The following is a 21,498-nucleotide window of genomic DNA, read 5'->3' on the forward strand; positions in this document are numbered from 1 at the left end:
CATGGACCTCGTGGGTACCAGCCGTTAGGCTCTCCAAGTATAGTCCTCTTCCAATGACTCTCGTTTGTTGACCACACCGGGCCGAGCACAGCGAGGCGATGGACGACGGTGAGGCCCCAGACTGGAACGACCCCGAGATGTGGAAGACGCGGTAGTGGAGTCACACACAGAGAGGAGTGGGAAAGTTGACTGGTTTGGGTGTGGGGTGGGCCTAAACTCGATAGATAATAACAGGAGGTGCGCAGTGGAGGGATGGCCTAGCAGTCGGCAGGGTATCGTTTCACTGAGGCGCGCAAAACAACGCCGCTAGATGCCGGAGGCTGGAGCAGGCGGTCCCAGCAGCGCTTGGGGAAGAAGACAAGAGGTTGAAGAAGAATATTGGCCGTTGGATGTAAATCCAACGCCTTGTTAGGCTTCGACCTACTGGCCCACATGTCAGCCGGTCCATTTATTTTTTAGTCCATTTGGTGGGCTGGGTGAAACAATGATGTAGCATCTATGCAGCCCGTTTATATCTATGGTAGAATTTAATGCTCATTTGCATTTTTCTCGAAATCCACAGACTTGCTAGGTTGGGTGAATATATCATGTTGGGCTGGACGGAGAAATGTTATAAAAACATAAACACATGATTGCACGTCTATTACTGCATTGGTCAGTAAAATCTTTGCAAGCTTATGTACGCAATCACTAGGAGGTAACTTGTGAAGTTATATATAAACAAATATTATATTATTTTGTAAGAACTTTCAACTTACGAAATAGAATATCATTTTAATTTGATGAGTTAATAGGACGTGGGGTATTATTATTTTTTAGGCTAGACGTGGGATAGTTGAGTTGTCTAGGGAGAACTCAGTTTACATCGAAAAATAAAGTGGGAGAAAATTCAGATATAGGATTAATGAAAACGAAAAATAAAGAAGTGGGAAGGTCTATAAAATGGTTGGACGAATGACAGGTTTAACGTAACCTTATGTTGTTTCAATTATATATATATATGTGTGTGTGTGTGTAATAAAATAAGATATAAATATAGGTTCACTTTTGCATTCTTATAGAAAACATAGGTTCAGTTTTGCATTCTTCTAGAAAAATAGAACTGAGTTGTGCGTCTTCTTGAAAAAACAAACATAACTTCGGCTGCTAATGTTGTAGACAAGCTAGGTTGGGAGGCCTAGAGGCCGCTTGATACTTGATGGATCCAAAAAATGTTGAAACATGTCGTGGGATGCCCATGTTAAACAATAAAACGTAGGCCATGGACCTGATGGGCCCGGGACTGTCAGCCTCTCGACGAACAGTTGTCTCCCGATTCCTCTTGTTTTGCTGACCATGTTGGGAACGACAGACGGTGGAGCCATGGCAAGAGCACTAAGTCGAAGGACGACGTCGAGACCTCAGACCGAATGAACCGGAGCGGGGGAGGACGCAGGCAGAGGGGAGTATAAGGGTTGACTTGTTCGGGTGTAGGGTGGGCCGGCGGAGCTGCTGCCACCGTTCAATGTGTGGGGGTAGAGGGATGGCCAGCCACTGTATAGGAAGAGGATAGAAGATTGAACAAAATAAATAACTACAAATGGATAGGTGGTTGGTCCCATATGTCTGTGTATGAGACCTGCTGGGTCCACCTGAGAAGGGGAATATGTTGGCTGGAACGAGATTCAAAGCACAATAGCCGAGTGAACTAGTTTTTTTAAACGGACAAGTGAACTAGTTACGTACATAAGCAAATAGCCACTAAAAAAAGAAAATAGGTTAATGCGTTCTCAAAAGAAATATTTCAGACAAAACAGATACTTACGACACATAGGTTAATGCATGAAACACTCAGATGATAAAGGTGCTTATAAAAAGATAAAGTACACCATCTAGACATTCCTGGCACGCTTGATCATGACGCTGCGGCTGTCCATGTACTCGTCGGTTACGGGAAGCAGACACACCCTTATGTCCAAGATCCGCCTGTACATGTCGTCACATGCGTATGCGTCCTTGACCACGTAGGTTATGTAGGCTAGATTCACTGGTACCTCCCACGTGTTCAGGTCCTTGGTATCATTGTCTTCTTTCATGTTTGCGTATCAGGGGTCGATGATGGTCTCGGCGAGGTCAACCACGGAGTCCTTCTCCTTCCCGTTGCCGATGATCTTGTATTGCTTCTAGATGTCGACAAGCTTGCTGCACCAGATGGACGAATCGTTGCGTTCTTCCTTCTCTCCACCATAGCGAAGGTGCAGTCGGCGCTGCCGATGAAACGGACGAATGCTCCAGAACCTCTGATGGCCCTACAATAGTGGTAGACGAGAACATCGTCCCGCACACATACCTGGGCGACGGCGATCCGCTGGTCCCTGTCAGGAGACGAATGGATGGGCACAAGGTCTATGTCCTGCGACCTTGTGCTTTCTCGTCCTGTAGGTACTGCTTGAACTCGGCGAGGCAGAGCTTCACTGATTCCGTATCGTTGGTGTACATCACATTCAACTTGGTGGAGCCATAGGACTGAACGGCGAACTCAAAGGGGAACTCCTTGCTGAACTCCATATCTAGCAGGCTCGCCCCTCGGATCGCCATTGGAGTCTCTTCAAGTGAACGTGGGTAGGCATCGGCAGCAGTTCATTTTTCGGCTCTTGGAGAACTGGATTCAACAGTAAACTGAGCGTATACAGGCACAACAGTTACTACCCATCCCTCGCCTGCTGCACACCCGACAGAAGATGCAGCCTCGGTGCATTCAAACGCCTCCATTTAGAAACCTACTCCGGCCACACATCGGTTCACGAGCGGGTCTGTATTGGCACTTTCACACAGATAATACTACCAAGTTTGAACTATTTGTTATGGTTGTTGTCCTCTGCATCATGCCGTGTTTCCCAGCTTGCAAGATTCAGAACCAACAAATAAGATCCAAATAATAAGTACAACAAAGACGCCAAAACATCTCATTGACTCCCATCTTGCAAAATTCATAACCAACAAATAAGATTCAAATCATAAGTACAACATATATGCCTACACATCTCATTGATTCCCAGCTCGCAAGATTCAGAACCAACCCATTAGAGCCTTTTGATGAAGTGAATATCGGGATTAAATCCATCTTGTCTAGCCGTGTCATACAACCGAAGAACTTGGCGAATGCTCTTGACCGTCACAACATCTGTAGTTGAGTATTACTGTTTGCACAACACAAATAAGAAGAGCGTGATTACTATAATTGTGGCACTCCTTGAAATCAACCTGCAGCTCCACTCGGATGAGGCCTGCCTAGACTTCCATGATTCAATTCATGCGCCTTTTTCTACAGTTCACCTAAAATGAAGCAAAGATTGCATCATTCACCTCGCAAGAAGTACTTGCTCTCGTGAGTTGGCAGATTATTTAGTAGTTGCACTAAAATTGAGGAACATTATGGTTGGCTTTCCTGCTCATGTAAGGTGCAACTATAATTTGCTAATCCTTTTGTGCAGTTCCACTAAAATAAAGTGCCATTGTGGTGATAGTGACGGCTCATCTTGCAAAGGCTAATAAAATGCTGCACGAGATTACGAGTAGAATTTGACGAAGATTTTGGAAACTCCAATCACCATTTTGTGCAGTTCCAACAAAATTGAGAGATATTGCCCATGTGACATTTTAGTTGAACTGCACAAGACACTCATTCCAAAAAAGAGTGTTTTGTGCATTTCGCCAAAAGGTCACAATAGCAAGAAGGTGAAATGGATATCCCTATGTGCACAAAAAGATAGAAAGTAAATAGTTGTTGGTCAATAAGAATATACAAAACATACACGAAATGAAAAGAAGCATCTTAATTATGTTCATGGAAATCACACAAGGACAGTAGAAATTTTAAAATGTCAACAATGCTTCATGTTACTAGAAGCATTACGATCAACAATGACATTCGTCAAATATGGGATTACTTTAATGGTGGCATTGCTTGTTTCGCAGATATAGTAAATCAACAGCAGCTAAAGAGTTGGTTTAATGGCATGGGACCGTGGGGACACCAGGACACTCAGCAGCGTAATGGAGCAAGTTACTTATCATACTAGGGAAAACAGCAGGAGTACCATTTGTAACACAGTTTAATTGCATCATATCACTGGAGTCATTAGATTAACAATAACACTAGTTAGACATGTCCCTAAGGTAACAGTGTGATTGCTTCATTTTACATGCGCCCTTACATTAACAACAACAAAATGTTGGTATAAGGACATGTGACGGTGGACGCATCAACACAATGTACCTACAAGGAGGCATAAAGTGGTGATGCCAAGTTTGTTCATACTCTATGAGGGAAGCAAATCTAATCCTGGAGACCTTTTACTATGTGAGGGCAGCAAATCTAATCTTGGAGACCTTTTACTATGTGAGGTCAACAAATCTAATCATGGACACCTTTTACTATGTGAGGGAAGAAAATCTAATCCTGGAGACCTTTTACAATGTGAGGGCAGCAATTCTAATCCTGGAGACCTTTTACTATGTGAGGGCAGCAAATATAATCATGGAGACCTTTTACTATGTGAGGGCAGCAATTCTAATCCTGGAGACCTTTTACTATGTGAGGGCCGCAATTCTAATCATGGAGACCTTTTACTATGTGAGCGAAACAAAACTAATCCTGGACATACTCTGTTGACTTGTCCACTAGCCGCCTCTTTCTATCCTTTTTTCAACCAATAATAGATCTGTTCCTTATCCAGTTTGTACTGTGTTTTCCCATTATTTCCCTTTTCAACCAAGAGACCGGTTGGGTATCCGGTCTCTACTAATTTCACCATATTATTTCCTCTTTGAATCAAGTCCTAGATTCATGCTACAACTTTCCCCCTTTCATCATTGTTTGAACCAAGTCCTAGATTCGAATGCATGAAGTAGCTTTACCTCTAATAATACTAAAAATTTAGGTGGCTTTGGAAGAGCTAATGGGAGTAGAAAAAGATGCACATGCAGACACGTGGGGAGCTGGGGCAGTAGAGCAAGGCCGCTTTCGAAGAACTTATACTTGAGGGTCGTTGGGATGTCGGTGGCAATAGGTCGGATCTGTGAACAATACGGCAGGGAGGAAGAAGGGTTGAAGGACCTCCCGAGCCGGCGCTGTGTCGGAGAGAACGGCACGGGCAGAGGATCGGGCCCCTCCGGCAACTGTGGGTTTCCTCCCTCGCCGGTGATGACCAAGTGAACGATGCACCTAGTCCTCTACACACACCAGCCGAAGGGATCAGGCCGGATCTGTGACCAGCGGTGAGTAGAGAGAAAATGTCGCTACCAATGTCTTGTTTAGATCTGGAGAGGATGAGAGAATAAAGAGAGCAACCCTAGTAAAGCAAGCACTCAGGCCCCGGCAAACATATATAGTGGAGTGATTATCTTTCTCTCTCCACAACAAGCTTTTCAATTTGTGTACATGGCATTAAAGAAAAGAAACTCTCCATTTAAGGTGAGTAACTGTACGACTTCTACTTACTACTACTACTACTAACTCCGTCCTGGTTTATAGGTCACCTTTGTAGTTCGTGCCAAATTTTGACCAAATATTTAGCTAACAAAATGTTAATGCATGTCAACAAAAATTATATCATTGGATTTGTATTTCAACATAGCTATCAATGATATAATTTTTGGTAACATGCATGAACGTTTTGTTAGTTCAATCTATAGTCAAAATTTGACACAATATACAATGGGGACCAATAAACTAGGACGAAGGTAGTAGTAGTAATATTGTTTACTTGTGCTCCCCGGCCCTCCATTCATTGACCAACCCCACGGGTGAATAAACATACAGTACTAGTATTTATATAGAACGAACAAGCTCGAACTATTTTCGCGTAGTTAAAAGTTGAGGGTGGGGCTTTTCCGGGCAGTACGTGCGACAGTTTTCGCGTAGGCGGTTTGACAGACAGGCGAGGAGGGTGAGGGAGTAGCAAATTCAACTTACTTACTGCTGGAAAAGTTGGGCTGTCCAATTTGACGGCGCATTACTGCTGGAAAGACTTGTGATATGACTACTCACTATAGTCATGAATTACTGGTGGTACGACTTGGGTAATGCCCCCCTTCCATTCTGCACTCTAATATTGTGCATGACACGTCGACCCGGATGTTCGCTCTCCCACATGCCGGCAAAGTACGTAGGAGGAGTGCGAACCACAGTAGCCCAGTGAATTAGTAGTAGAAAACAATGTGCTGATATGGCCATAAAAAACAAAGTGCTACGGCCCAGACTGTAGCATGTACAGTACTACTCCTCTTTGTTTGCATCCCTGAGTTAGAGCTAGTTTGGGTTGAAATAGCCTCAAATTATCCAAATAGGAGGGGTTAGTTTGAGCTAGTTTGCTCTAACCCAGCTAAAATAACTAGGGACTAGGGACTTTTTAGTTGGGACTAGAAAAATTCCTAGGACTTATGAACCAAATAGGGCCTCAAGCACCTATGGAGGCGACTGCCGCTCGCGTCTATCGCGTGTCAGGGGACGTTCCCGTCGACGACGAGGTGTCTTATTGTGCACCACGACCAATGCGGAGAGGAAAACGAGAGAACTACGTATTTATTTACGGTGTAGATTCACTAATTTTGCTCCATATGTACTCCGTCTCGGTGTAGTCTAGTCACTTGTTGAAATCTCTAGAAAGGAAAATACTCCTTTCTGGTTTATATGGCTATAATAGCAAGTAATAGTGGGCTCACATAGCAATTTTTTCTCATGCAAGAGCCTGGCTATATGCGTGCTCCAAGGTTCAAAACTACCACGTTCGGGTTGCGCTTGGCTCTTCGCCTCTTCGAGAAGACGAACAATGATGTTACTACTACTGCTTCTACAGTATCGAATCCACTACTGCATGTCCGTCCACCGTGAGCGGGAGGGATAGCTTGTTGTAGTAATACTATAAGCAAAAGCCTGCCCTTGTCTGCGAGCCACCACGCGCATGGGCGAGGGAGAAGGCGAGTAGTAAAATCAAGCTTCTCCTCGTTGTACGAGTTGACATACCCGCAGTGTACAATACTCCATTTGCTACAACCTCTAACATACCCCACCACAACTTAAAATATATATTCCTGTCTTGACCAGATGAGCGTGCAAACTACAATCACCAGGATGACAGGTAGGGCCAGATGATCATTTTAATAAAAAAAAGCATGGAGCCGACCCCAACGATTTTAAAGCTTACAGGCACGGCACACACTATCCTAGACTACTCTACACATGAAACTGCCACACAAGCGTCCGGGCTGTGCTTGGCTCTTCGTCTCTTCGGGAAGTCAAACAATTATGGAGTACTACTATAGTGGAGGAGTACTACAGTATGCTTCTGGCCATCTGACACCGATTGAACTACTGCATGTCCACTGCGTGCTAGAGGAAGAGTGTGTAGCAAACGAAAGCTTCTCCTAGTCCTGCCAGCCACCACGTTCATGGGCGAGGGAGGGACGCAGCTTCATTGACTTACTGCTCCTGTCTTTGCGTGTATGATAGGTGGGCCCAATAGGAGGGTGGCCCACCTGTCATGCAGCCAAAGGTAGGTGCGGTTAAGGCGAGAGTGCGTTGTAGTAATCAAACTTCTCGATCTTTTACAAGTTAATGTGACACATCAAAGCACTTCACTTGATATATTTCAATAATTTGCGTTTATCGATGCATTAATTACAACGCATCCATGCATGCCATGAGTCTCCTTTTGATACTTGCATGTGTTGATTTAATGCACCTTGAAGTAGTATGAATATGTGACGGTAAAGCTTTGTAATGCACCGGCCCTAATAAAGCGAGAGATGGTTATGCACGAGGAGGGAGGAATTCCGAGGAGGGCGAGATCATGCAGACGGAACAGGACCCGACGATGGAGATCTCTATGGTCTCGATGGACCTCACCTTGTTCCACTGCCCCTTCTGCCTCCACCCCTTGAAGCCTCCAGTGTATGAGGTTCGAATACACCTCCTCCATTTGGCTGATCGAGCAAGGTGCAGGTTTCTTGATTGATGTGTTGTTCGATTGATTTGTCCAATGCAAGGGAGGGCACATGGCCTGCGTGGACTGCCACGTCGAGCACCCCGAGAACCCGCGGCAGTGCCAGAAGTGTGAGCACGGCTGTGGCTTCAACGTGCGGAACATGGCGGTGGACGCCGTCCTCTCCTCGGTGAGGGTGGAGTGCCCACACGAAGGCTGTGGGCTCTACGTCAATTACCACAAGCTCGCCGATCACCAGAGCGTGTGTCCGCTCGCGCCCTACAAATGCCCCATGCCCGTCTGTGGCTACGAAGGACCACCGCTGGCGCTCTCCCACCACATCAGCACCGTGCATCCCATGCCCGTGCACAGGATCCAGTACGGCAAGGTGCTTCGGCTACAAGTGCCACTATCGGAGCCACGACTATTGTTGTTCGCGTAGGAGGAGGGCCACACGTTTTTCTTGGTCGGCGGCGTGCTCGACATCGGCGCACCTATCGCCATGTCAGTCGTCTGCGTCAGAGCGGGGTCGTCCCCACTTCCACACTACGTAGCCAAGTTGTGGGCGAACGGCCCGCTGGAGGAGCCCAAAGGCAGGACTGACGCCGTCAAGGTGGAAATGGAGGTGACAAGCAGCAAGGATCCCGACGACGTCGCCGTGCATGAGCTGAACTTTTTCATAGTTCCGCCCAAGCTGCTGGCTGGGGCTAAGCTGGTGTCCCTCCACATTCAGATTGACAAGCTCACGTCCTAAATGATTCTACAATGCCTTTTGTTTATCTTAGTAATATGCTAATATAGGGGTTAGCTCGGTCTACATTAGCTTAAGAGATGGTAGGCTTTGGTGGCGATGTAGCAATTACTTCGACATCAGATCATCAGTTAAAGTAATTTCCAATAGTCAAACGGATATTTTGTGTCTGTTGTCTATAAAGATCCTTTGGTAAGAAGTATAACTGCTTATAAGAAGTAAGTATAACGGCTTATATGCTTGTTTGTTCAGGAAGTGTTGTATACTTGTGCGAGTTGATGCGACACATCAAAGTAGTACTACTAGTAGTACTCCCTCCGATCCTAATTTCTCTGTGCATGAGGCTGGTCATAGTGGGACTAACATAGGTAGTAACATAGATGCCACATAAGCAAAAATTATGAGGTGGCAAGTAATTAATGAGGCGAGAGGCAAATAGAGAGTGGGGAGTAACTTAGACTAGTGTCATGCATATGACACTAGCCTAAGTTATTACCTTCATAATGCAAAGCAACATAATAGTAGTATCATAGATGGCTTCATTTATCTTGTCTTGGAAAGCGCTGTTATAGTAACATATTATGTCACCACCTCTTATTAATTACTTGCCACATAAGCATAATTTTCTCGAAGTGTGCTATGTTACTACTCCCTCTGTCTAGGTGTATAAGACTAGTCATAGTGGGGAGTAACCTAGAGTAGTAACATGCATATGTTACTAGTCTATGTTACTACCTCCACAGTGGGTAGTAACATATGTGTTGTGTCATGCATCACTTCATTTATTCGGTTGTAGACTCATCTTTTCTTGATATGTGTGATGTTATTGTAACTACTATGTTACCACATGCCTCTCTTTCTTCATTAATTACATGCCACATCGTCTATTTTGTCTAGATAAGTGTGAAGTTACCATCATTGTTACTCCCACTGTGTGTAGTCTAAGTCATCTTAGGTTGCGCACCGCGACCAAGGCAGAGGGAAAAACGAGAGAACTTAATGTCTTTTTGCTAATTAAAAGCATTGCATGCAATGAACTAACCACTTCATGTCGTGTTTGTTAGTCTCAAGTCATTAAAAGCATGCACGGCCCACATCTCTTATTGGCTGATACATCACAAAATAATAAACGAGAAGGGAGTTAATTACCGTGCCTAAGTGTTTTGGGTTTCTTTCATCTTCATAAGGTGACTTACACACCTAGACGGAGGGAGTAGTTAAGTTACTCCCACTATGACTAGCCTAATATGTTACCATCACATAGCGGTTTCCAATGCTAAATGAGTCTACAAAGTAATAAATGAAGACATGTAGTACTATGTTATCACATATATGACACTACCCACTACGAAGGTACTAGTAACATAGACTAGTAACTAGTTGATGTTACTCTCCACTATGACCAGACAAAGTCGAGGAGCGGGTACCAACGAGGGCCTGGTTGTGTCTATACTTGGACAACTCACCCGACTACATGCGCACCAGGTAGACGAATCTCGTGTCATGTTGGTACTGTGTGCGGCCCGCACATGAACCAAAACCTCACGCCTCCATTTAGCCTCTGCGTTTTAAACCTCTCAATCTCAAGGCCAAGGAGCAACGTGAAACCTATGATAGATCCAATCGGATGGTTGAGAACACTACAATTCGTAGCAACAGATGCGTGTGTGAGAGAGGACGAGTGCGTGCATGCACCTCTCCTCTTCCTGTATAACGTACTAAACTCAGAGTACAAGTGTATGTGGGTGCCATCGACCTAGGGAGCAGTGATGGTGCGTGCGAAAAGTCCCGAGAGATGGGTGTAATGCGTCTGAAAAAAAGACTAGTCTATAGCTCGCCATGAGGCTATTCCTGTCGAACGCCAAGCGTAAGATATGTATCCGACGGTGCCAGTTTTTGCACGTACACAGCAGTAGAAAAAGAACTAATACCATGGCATATACTACACCATGGCCGAGAACACGTGCCCACGTTACGCCATCCGGGAATAGTGTCGCACTTCGAAACTAGAACCGTCAATAAATTTTGAGCGCTTCTCGTCACATTCCAAATTACTACTACCATGCTATATTTAATTGCAAACCTGTTCACACCGATCACAACCTCAATGGTTTCCCACATAGGAGCGTATTAGTAGTACTCGGTAATAAATACTACTATGCCAAGATGACTGCACATTCCTCCTCAACTCATCATCCACAAAAAACAATCAAGTCAATCAAGCCATGGACAGCGTGAGTTCTGGGTTGAGAGATTTCCACCAGGGAGAGGCGAGCATGGAAGAGGAAGCACGAGAGATGTCCCGCCTCGCCACGAAATCAGCCGACATGTCTAGCCGCGCAGCAGTAGCAGCATAGAGGTCCTACCGCACCGTCGAAGCAGCACCGAGGTCCCGCCGCGCTATCGATGTAGCAGACTGGTCCAGCCATGTTGTGGAAGCAGCAAATATGTCCCGCCGCACCGCCGAAGCAGCATGGAGGTCCCGCCGCGCCGTGGAGGCCTGGGAAAATTTCTTGCGGGCAAGCAAGGACTCTTATAGACGGATGCATGCGATGGTCCATAGCCAGATGGATCAGATCTCCGGCTTGGCGAGGTTGCTGGACGAAGCTACCGATGTCATCCAGCAACTAGGGGAGGGCAATGCGAAGCTCCAGGGTGAGCGTGACCTATGAAGGGCGAAGATCACCGGAAGGGCAAAGCAGGAGGAGGAGACCGATGCCTTGTTGCAGAGGACGGGCGTCATCATCAAGAAACTTATGGACGAGAATGCCATGCTTCGCATCGAGCGCAACAGGTTGGTGGACGAATCCATGGATGCTTCCCAGCAGCGTATTAAGGACATGAAACTGATGAAAGATGTCATCGCCCACCGCGAGAACTAGTCTCCGCGACCTGCAGCGCATAAAGAAAGTAGAGATCAGCGAGCTAGATTGTTGTACGCATCTTCCTTCTTCTTTTTCCCTTGTGTATTTCGAGCGTAGCCACAGGTGGACTTTTAATTATCTTCCTAATTATGTAAGACAATTATTATACACTCTCGCCGTCCTTATATATATTCATCAGTCTTGCTATAAGTCGCAGTAGATGCTATATAGGTCCGTCGGATCTTACATCAAGATCCATGCAAAATTTTCTTTTTAGATTTTTTTCTCTTTTAAATCTCAGTCGAGTGAGACATTGCCACGCCATTAAATGGGGGCCTGGGCGCCATTAATGGAGACCTTGGCATAGAGGTGGACGACAGATGGAAGTCAAAGGGCTCTCCTCCCGATAAGCACGCGCAGGGGTCTGATCGCACGCCTCCCGTACTCAAATAGCTACCCTGCATGGCGCCTCCTAGCTAATAGAAAAAGGGGACGCGTGGCGGCACGTAAATAGTAAATAGAACGCCCACGGTTTCAATAATACTTGTGTTTCCGATTGTAACGTGACATCACTTGTTCCAAAATGACTTTGTTGATTGTTAATGTGTGCGCCTTCGCAAATCGGATAGCAAAATTACCACAGCATGTCGGTGCCATGTCATGACACCAAGCCAAGTTTCATGATTTTCATGCGTGTTTTGGATTTACAAGAATTAAAAAACCAAGTTTCTCAATGTTTCCAGCCGAGCAACAATGCCCAGATGTTTGAATTTCATTCCCATTTCTTGCATGGGACCTAGAAATTTACCCCATGACACACATGTGATTTTTCAACCAGCTTTCGTGCACTGGAGCATGTGCTTGTATTTCAAATTTGAATTATGCACACAAAGGTGACATGTTCCCTCTCAGAACCACGAGCCTTCTTGAGAGAAGCTCCGGTTTGCAAGAAAATTATACCAAAACTTGTTCCTATTCTGCCAATTTTTGTTACCACAGCATGGTAGTACCATGACATGACACCATGCCAAGTTTCATGATGTTCACGCGTGTTTTGGATTTACAAGAATTTCAAAACCAAGCTTCTCAATGTTCTCAGCCGAGCCACAAAGCCCATATGTTTGAATTTCACTCCCATTTCTTGCATGGGACCTAGAAATTCACCCAAGGACACACATGTGATTTTTCAACCAACTTTGGTGCACGGTAGCATGTGCTTGTAGTTCAAATTTGAATTATGCACATTAAATGACCAGAAACTCAATTAATGTATAAAAAGGCCAAACGAACCCGGAATAATTGCAAAATTTAACAGGGCACTCATGTAGTTCTATGTTGCCTCTGTAAAGAAACTCAAGGGGGGCAACGTATATTGTTTCGCACTCAAAGGTGACTCGTTCCCTCTCAGAACCACGAGCCTTCTTGAGAGAAGCTCCGGTTTGCAAGAAGCTTATACCAAAATTTGTTCCTATTCATCCATTTTTTACCAGGGCATGGTAGTACCATGACATAACACAATGCCAAGTTTCATGATTTTCAGGCGTGTTTTCGATTTACAAGAATTTCAAAACAAAGTTTCTCAATGTTCTCGGCCGAGCCACGATTCCCAGATGTTTGAATTTCATTCCAATTTCTTGCATGGGACATAGAAATTCACCCGAGGACACACATTTGATTTTTCAACCAACTTTGGTGCATGGGAGCATTTGTTTGTAGTTCAAATTTGAACTATGCACATTAAATGACCAGAAACTCAATTAATGTATAAAAAGGACAAACGAACCCAGAATAATTCCAAAATTTAACAAGGCACTCATGTAGTTCTATGTTGCCTCTGTAAAGAAACTCAAGGGGGGCAGCGTATATCATTTCACACTCAAAGCTGACACATTCCCTCTCAAAACCACGAGCCTTCCTGAGAGAAGCTCCGCTTTGCAGGAAGCTTATAACAAATCTTGTTCCAAATCGGCCCAATTTTTTACCACAGCATGTTAGTGCCATGACATGACACCATGCCAAGTTTCATGATTTCCAGGCGAGTTTTGGATTTACATGAATTTAAAAACCAAGTTTCTCGATGTTCTCGGTCGAGTCACGATGCCCAGATGTTTGAATTTCATTCCCATTTCTTGCATGGGACCTAGAAATTCACCCAAGGACACATATGTGATTTTTCAACGAACTTTGGTGCATCGGAACATGTGCTTGCAGTTCAAATTTGGATTATGCACACTAAATGTCCAGAAACTCAATTATTGTATAAAAAGGCCAAACGAACCTGGAATAATCCCAAAATTTAACAGGGCACTCATATAATTCTATGTTGAATCTATAAAGAAAATCTGGGGGAGGCAGCGTATATTGTTTCGCACACAAAGGTGACACGTTCCCTCTCAGAACCACGAGGCTTGTTGAGATAATCTCCGGTTTTGCAAGAAGCTTATACCAAAACTTGTCCCAATTCAGACAAGGATTATCATATGAAAACAGGGTTTAGATTGTCCCGAACATCTCGCCACCTAGACCAATGTACTCTGATTTGAATTCAACATAAAATGAATACAAATATTTGAACTGGAGAACATATGTTACATGTAGTTTATAGTCAAATATGATTACTGCTATATGCATGTTTTTTTGTTATTAAGATAATATTTAAATGATTGTATAACTTGATAATAATTGTATTCAAATAAGGAAAATTGATTCAAATTTAGTCCATATGGTAGACAACAATATATATGTTCATAGGGTAGAGTAAAATGTTCATATATGATGGAAGATTAAAATGTAGGACTACATCCATTATAAACCGCAAGGTCACCTAACGATATATTCGAATTCAACATAACATGGATTCAAAAATTCAAATTCGAGATCCTAGCATTTGTAATCATATAAAAAGGGACATTACTCTTTCTTTTGGTGGGAACTGATTTGTTTTTTGTTATTGTTGAGGGAACTGCGAATCGATTTGGTACTGTACAGGGTAATCTTGTTCTGCCGATATTTTTTACATTTTTTTTACATTTTTACATTTAAGCTCGAGTATCTTTTGCCTCATTTGCTTTAAAACTCCCGCCTCATCAACCCACGCCGTGCCTTGTTATCCCGAAATTTTGACGCACGTGAAAACTCCCTCCTCATCCGAAATCGGTCCCGCAGCCCAGACACGCGAAATCCCCCTTCTACCCCTCAGCCGGAAATGCCGGCATGACGTCGCGGTGTCAAAACCGGTGGGGGTACACTGGTAACTTACCCAACATTTCGAACAAGCACGTCCCTAAGCCATGGCTCCCCCCTACATTCCCCTTCGTCCCCCATTCTAACACCGAGGCTGCCAAAATCCATGAAACCCCATGTTCCTCGGTCGGCCTGCCGACCTCCGCCCAGCCAGAGACTCTTCCCCGACGACATCGTCCACCGCAATAGCTCGCCGTCCCTCATCCACCGCCCCATCCTCCACCTCCAAGGAGCTTCCCTGACGTTCGCCTCGTCTATCGCGCCACCTCCATCCCCATAGCGCCATCTTGACCTTCCCCACAGGAACCGCAGCACCCTCACCAATTCCTCCATTGAAGCCGAGGCCAACTCAACACCACCAAGGAGGTTCTGCATTCACCGCTGCATTTTATCTTTTATTCGATCTCACGGGGCTACCGGTGCTCAATACCGAGCAACCATGGCGGGTCTCCATCGACGGCACTATCGCCGGCCACTTCATCCACGATGTCTCTCCCCCATGTCATTGCTTCCTCGGCGGCCACTTCGTGCTGCTGCTCTGCTATTGTTGTCGGGCGCGCTGCTGCTCCGCTCTTGCCCTCGTTCATGCTACTGCTCTGCTCTTGCTCTTGCTCTCACTCACGCTGCTGTTGCTGCTGCATGACCTCCGATAGCTACAGGAGTTGCTGCTTTAGCACTCGCTCATGGTTCTGCTGCATGACTTTCTCTCTGCTAGTATGTTCCCTACTCAAGCGTCTGCTGATTTAGATCACTGCTTCTCTGCTACTCGTGCTCGAACGCCCGAAACATCTATTGCAATGCTCTTCTACTAGTTAAATCAGTTTCGACAGTAAAATTCAGTCTCGACTATAAAGTTCAGTTTCTTCAGTTAAGTACAGAGTATACAGTATTTAAAGCATCTGTCGGAGCAGTCGTGGCGCGGCTGATGCGTTTTACATCTAGCACTTTTTGGTGATGTATTTTACATCATCTATTGGAGATGATATTAGAGTCCCACTTCGGATTAACGTTGTTTGTCTTGTCCTGCTTCAGCCTCGACGCCGTACACCTAACCGGAGCAGCTCCAACGACGGAACCATCCATCACAACGGAGCAGTACCCTCGGCGTCATTTCCAGAGGCCTCAGATCTTCTTCCCCGCCTCCGACAGTCACACCAGTTTCACCACCCTCCACATCCAACCCAATGATGCTGAGGTCGACAAGGCTATGCCAAAGAGGTTGTACACTCGTTGCATCAGTTTGTTACTGTGCGTTCATGTCGATCCCTCAGGGATCCTTTACTATGGAACTACTATGGTACTAAAAATGGTAGGAATTTTAATATCCAGTTGGACATCCTTTTCAAATTAATATGCATGAAGAACAGGACTAATTGCATTACTGGCATAATAAGATTCTTATTTTTTTCATTTTCACATGGTTTGACTTTAATTTGACCATATTTCTCCATTCCTGCGTTCTTCCAATTCATGTGAACCAAACACCGAGGTTCACAGAAATCCTATGGTTCCAAATGCTCTGTTTTGCACATGCATTCATATCCTATTCATGTGTTTTTCCTGTCCTTGCATTTATAGAATCCCCCAATTCTAAGGAGCCCTTACAGATTTACTTCATTTTCAGATAGGCGTCAATGAAAACGCTGTGTGTTATGTCCTGCTCAAGCCGTGCCATCATCCACCCCACCTGAGGTGCACCCTCGACATAAGCGTTCACTGCAGCAGATATTCCCCCTGCAAACTTTCTTTCGCCACCTCAGATTATCTTCCCCGTTGACGACAGCCACGCCAACTGCATTACCATCATCGACTGAGCAGATGAACCTGAGAACTACACAGTTCCATAAGAGATGTCACAGTCTTTCATGTTTGGTTACGTTATACATCAGTTATTATTACCTGCTACTTTATCGTTCGAACTTGAGTTTTAAAATGCCCGTGGGTCTCATATCGAGGCAGCAACAAATAGTATCTGTCTACTATCTTGTTCATCTAGGGTCTTCTATGTGGTTCATGTTGGGTGGGCAACAAACAGTAGATGATCCATTGTCTATCTTTTTAAACTGAAGCTATAATCTACCTGCCATCATTAGTTTGGGATCTATCCACTCGTTTGCTACCATTAGTCTTGATTTCTGCATGCACCCCTTAGGACTTACAAAATATAACTAACTTTTTATTATGCATGTCAGTTATTGTACACAATCGTATTGAACATGTAGAGAAAAAGAGAAGACTGTTGCGTGGGAATACAATGTCATGCAGACACCACTCCATGGTGGGCGAAGTGCCCCACCCCTCCCGCCATTCCAGATTGTATTCCAAAGGAAGATAACTGTTCAGATGGGTATTCAGAGGGAGCTGACCACTCCTATTTACCAGCTGAGGTGTTTGCTCTAACCTGGCATGCTGATGTTGGTCATATCATGCATATGGTGCATCACATTGCTTACATTATTCATCTTATATGTCATCAGCTTAGTTTAGATTTGCGTTGTGTGAATGCCACCTGTTTGGTTTCTATATCATACTTCCACTATTCCTAAATATTTGTCTTTTTAGATATGCCAACAAGTGACTACATACGGAGCAAAATGAGTGAATCTACACTCTAAAATATGTCTATATACGTCCGTATGTAGCAATCCATTTGAAATCTCTAAAAAGACAAATATTTAGGAATGGAGGGAGTATATGGGAATTATGCAATGCCATGTTTTTCAGCCAGTTATCATATATGTGAATTATGCACCACCATGTAGCCAGGCATCATATATGTGAATTATCTCATGCCATCTTTTTTTCATTACATATTCCATTTGTCGACAATCTGTGTATATTAAACAACTCTTCATGTGTATCAGCCATTTGAGCCGGTTATGGAAAAACCAGGAGTGAAAACAAGGTCTTTAGAGTAGGCAATGGTACCTGTCGAAGCATATATCTCGATGGTTACAAAGAGCTCCTCAAAGGAGGATTCAGAGACAGATGACGAGTCATATATCCCACCTGAGGTGTATGCTCTAAGTTGCAATGATTATATTTCTCTTATCATGCATATGGTGTCTTACATTGCTTAGTTTAGACATCATATGCACAATATTGAATTCCATCTGCTTAGTTTAGAGATCATACATGCGAGTGTCAGTTGCTTAGTATATGAATCAATTATGTCAATTATATCATGCCATCCTATATACTTAGACAACATTTATGTGAATTATTTCATCCCAACCTATTTTAGAAAGACATCATATAGTTTTGTCATGTCATCCTGTTTAGATACTCATCATATGTTGAATTATGCCATTATATCCTTTTAAGTTGTCCATCATATATCTGAAACTGTGTCATGCTATCCTATTTGGTTAGGCATCATATATGTCAAATTGTGTCATGCTGTCCTGTTTGCTTAGACAACATATATGTGAATTACCACATCTGTCTATCATACAATGTCTGTACGTTCAATTTCTGTTCTTGTCTATCAGCCATTTGAATTGGAGGGGGTGATGGTAGTATCTAAGGGAGCAAAAACCCGTTCTTCACAAAAGATAGTGCTACCCGTTGATGCAGATAGAACCATGGTTGTACTGGCCCACAAACTTGCCCCACCACAGATAATCGAGACTCTTCCAGATTGCACACTTAGACCATTGGGCAGAGAACCAGCTACAACCCATCAAACCCCAACCCACTACTAGGGAAAACCTTATACACAGAAATTTACCAGTAGCGCGTGTCAAAAAAGGGCACTAGTGCTGAATAGCAGTAGCGCGTGTCCGTAAACCACGCTACAGATACAATAGTAGCAGTAGCGCGTGCGCATGAAAATGCGCTACCACTAATATCCCCTTTGCTAAACCGATAGGCTACGCATAGCAGTAGCGGTCTTGAGGAAAGCGCGCTACCGCTAGCACATAAGTAGCAGCGCGTTTCACGCGGAGAGCGCTACTACTAATGGAAATAAAATAAAATAAAAACAAATGAAAAAGTAAATGAAAAATAAAGAAGTAGAAAAAGGAGAAAGGAAAAAATAAAATGTGGAGCAAAATAAATGAGAAAGCAGAAAAAAGGAGAAAGACGTAGCAGTAGCGTTTGTTCGTAAGAGGCGCTATAGCTAACGTAGCTGTAGCGCGTTTCCTAGACCCCCACTGTAGAAACAGAAAAGGAAATAAGAAAGATGAAGGAAATTACATAGCTATAGCAGTAGCGCGTTTTGTGAAAATCGCTATAGCTAACTTAGCTATAGTGCGTTTCGCGAAAAGCGCTACCCCTAAGTTTGACTTAACCAAAAAACTGTTTCCCCCCGGCCATCACTTCTCCCCCAAATCCCTCGACCCACCCCGCCGCCGTCTGCCCGATTCACCGTTGCCCCACTTCGCCGCCGTCTCCTGCCGACATCGACTCCCCCGGAGCCACCAGAGCCGCGCACCGTCGACACCACCGGAGCCACCCCCAACGCCACCGGAGCCGCGCGGCCTCATCAACGCCACCGGAGCCGCAGTCTATGCCACCAGAGCCACAGTCGACGCCACCAGAGCCGCAGTCGACGCCACTGGATCCACCCTCGCCACAACTACCTCCCTCGCCGTCAGCGGAGACGCCCCCGCCTCCCTTGCCACCATTGCCTCCCGTGCCACCACCGGAGCCATCCTCTATAAGCCCCCACCCCTCCTCTCTCTCTATCTCTAAATTAATTAGGTTAATTTAGTTAGGAATAGAATTTAATTAGGTTAATTTGACAAAGATGCCCCTGCCTCCCTCGCCGTAGGAAAAAATTGTATATGCTTAACTAGGACAGTAAGGTTAGGGTTGTAGTGTTTAATTACAAATGTTAGGAAAGTAAGGTTTAACTAGATGTTAACTAGGGTGGTAGGATTTAGTTTAGAGAAAAAATCAATAAAAAAATATAAATTTCTATTAGTGTTGCAAGTCTTGTAGGTTCTTAATTTTTAGTGAATTTTTATTAGGACATAATTTGAGTTCTAGGTTCATAATTTGAGTTCTAGGGTTCATCCATCTATATTTGGTTTTTGAATTGAGTTTCAGAGAGCATGAGATTTGTGTAGATTTTCTTGAAGTGTCAAACACTAGGAGATGCAAATTTGAAGTGGTCATGATATATGAAAAATCCTCAATTGTGTTTGCTCATTGATCATAATGGACATTGAAGTGGTTCGATTGTGCCCAAGTGGCCTTTTGTTGTTTCCAGGGAATGAAGCCGAGTGGCCTATGTTTTGCCAGAATGTTGATTCATTTCCATTCCGGCAAAATTCAGGTTCTCGATTTGTCCACTTTTTAGCAAAGGTCATGCCGAAATTTTCCGTGAATTTCGGCATGACTTGTGCTACAAACTAGGACATATCGAGTGCCCGGGATTTGCCGCACCGGGAAGGAGTCAACGTTCTTGCAAAACAATAGGCCTTTTTTATGTCATTATTCATTTTATTAGGTCTAGAATTAATTGACTAAATTTAATCATAGGAAACATGGCTAGCAATGATGAATGACAGGGTTCTGGTGATGGCGGCGACGTCTACCGGGCGGCAGATGAATTTTTTAGCCTTGCCGACATCGAGACCGGCGCTGCGACTTAGACCGGCATCGAGACTTAGACTGAGACCGGTGCTGAGACTCAGACCGGCATCGAGACCGGCGCTGAGACTGAGACCGGCGCCGAGACACAGACCGGCATCGAGACCGGCGCTGAGACTGAGACCGGCGTTGCCTCGGGGAGCGGAGCCAGTGTAGAACCGAAAGCAAAGAGGCACCGGCCTCCTAACAAACTCAGGACTACTAGACTGGTGGGCACGGAGGTGGACGACGGCAATTTTGAGCCAAAGGCGCCCGAGGAAGCGCGTCGATGCTACGGCAATCAGATAGGCTGCATCGTATGGACAACCGCCACCATCAATGATGAGAAACTACAAAAGATAGAAAATACGAGGAGCTCCCTCCTAAAGAAGTTTCACCAGATATTCTTGTTCCCGGGCCGGAATGAGAAGGATTATAAAGATCCAGATGAGGACCCGGCAATGAAGAAGATAAACAAACACGCTATGACCAAGTTTAGCGACGCGTTGGCCGCCTGGAAAAATCGAGTGAAAGCAAAGACCATTAACAAGAAGGAACCCTACTCCAAGATTGTAAATGATAATCCAACAATCACGGAAGAGCAGTTTCAAATATTAAAGGAGGCTTGCGAGGCCGAAGCTGCCAAAAAAAGTCTAAGTACATGAAGGGGCTTCAAGAGAGGAACATTGGGAGCCACCACCTCGGAAGCCATGGTTACGGCAGAAAGAGGTCCAAATGGGCCAAGGAGGACGCGGAAGCCACGAGTCTGGGCATCCCAGACCCCTTGGCAGATTTCACCGTCCCTCAGGAGCGTGACATCCTCAGGGCCCGACACCGTTGGGACCCAGTGAAGAAGGTTTACGAGACAAAACTGGTCATTACGGAGTTCATGAGACTGCTGGTAATTTTAGTTTCTGATCAATTCGACTGCACATGTTAGTCATATTTGTAAACGATCCTTGTGCCTTTTGCAGAGAGAGCAGCACTGGATTGCGGCCGAAAGCGATTCGCCGTCTGAGGCATTGGCGAGGCCCAAGTGGGACACTCCATTCAACCAGGCGTTGAACATATTGAAACGACAACCGGTGGATACTCGACC

General features: G+C 44.7%; 1 pseudogene; it reads left to right on the top strand.

Annotated features, from left to right (window-relative positions):
* LOC147979637 (uncharacterized) overlaps nucleotides 1-8,718 on the top strand; it is a 112,169-nt pseudogene extending 103,451 nt beyond the window's left edge.
* The last annotated feature ends 12,780 nt before the right edge of the window (nucleotides 8,719-21,498 follow it).

The sequence above is a fragment of the Triticum urartu genome, chromosome 3A (assembly GCF_056163025.1).
Source record: "Triticum urartu cultivar PI428250 chromosome 3A, HENAU_Tu73, whole genome shotgun sequence".
NCBI lineage: Eukaryota > Viridiplantae > Streptophyta > Magnoliopsida > Poales > Poaceae > Triticum > Triticum urartu.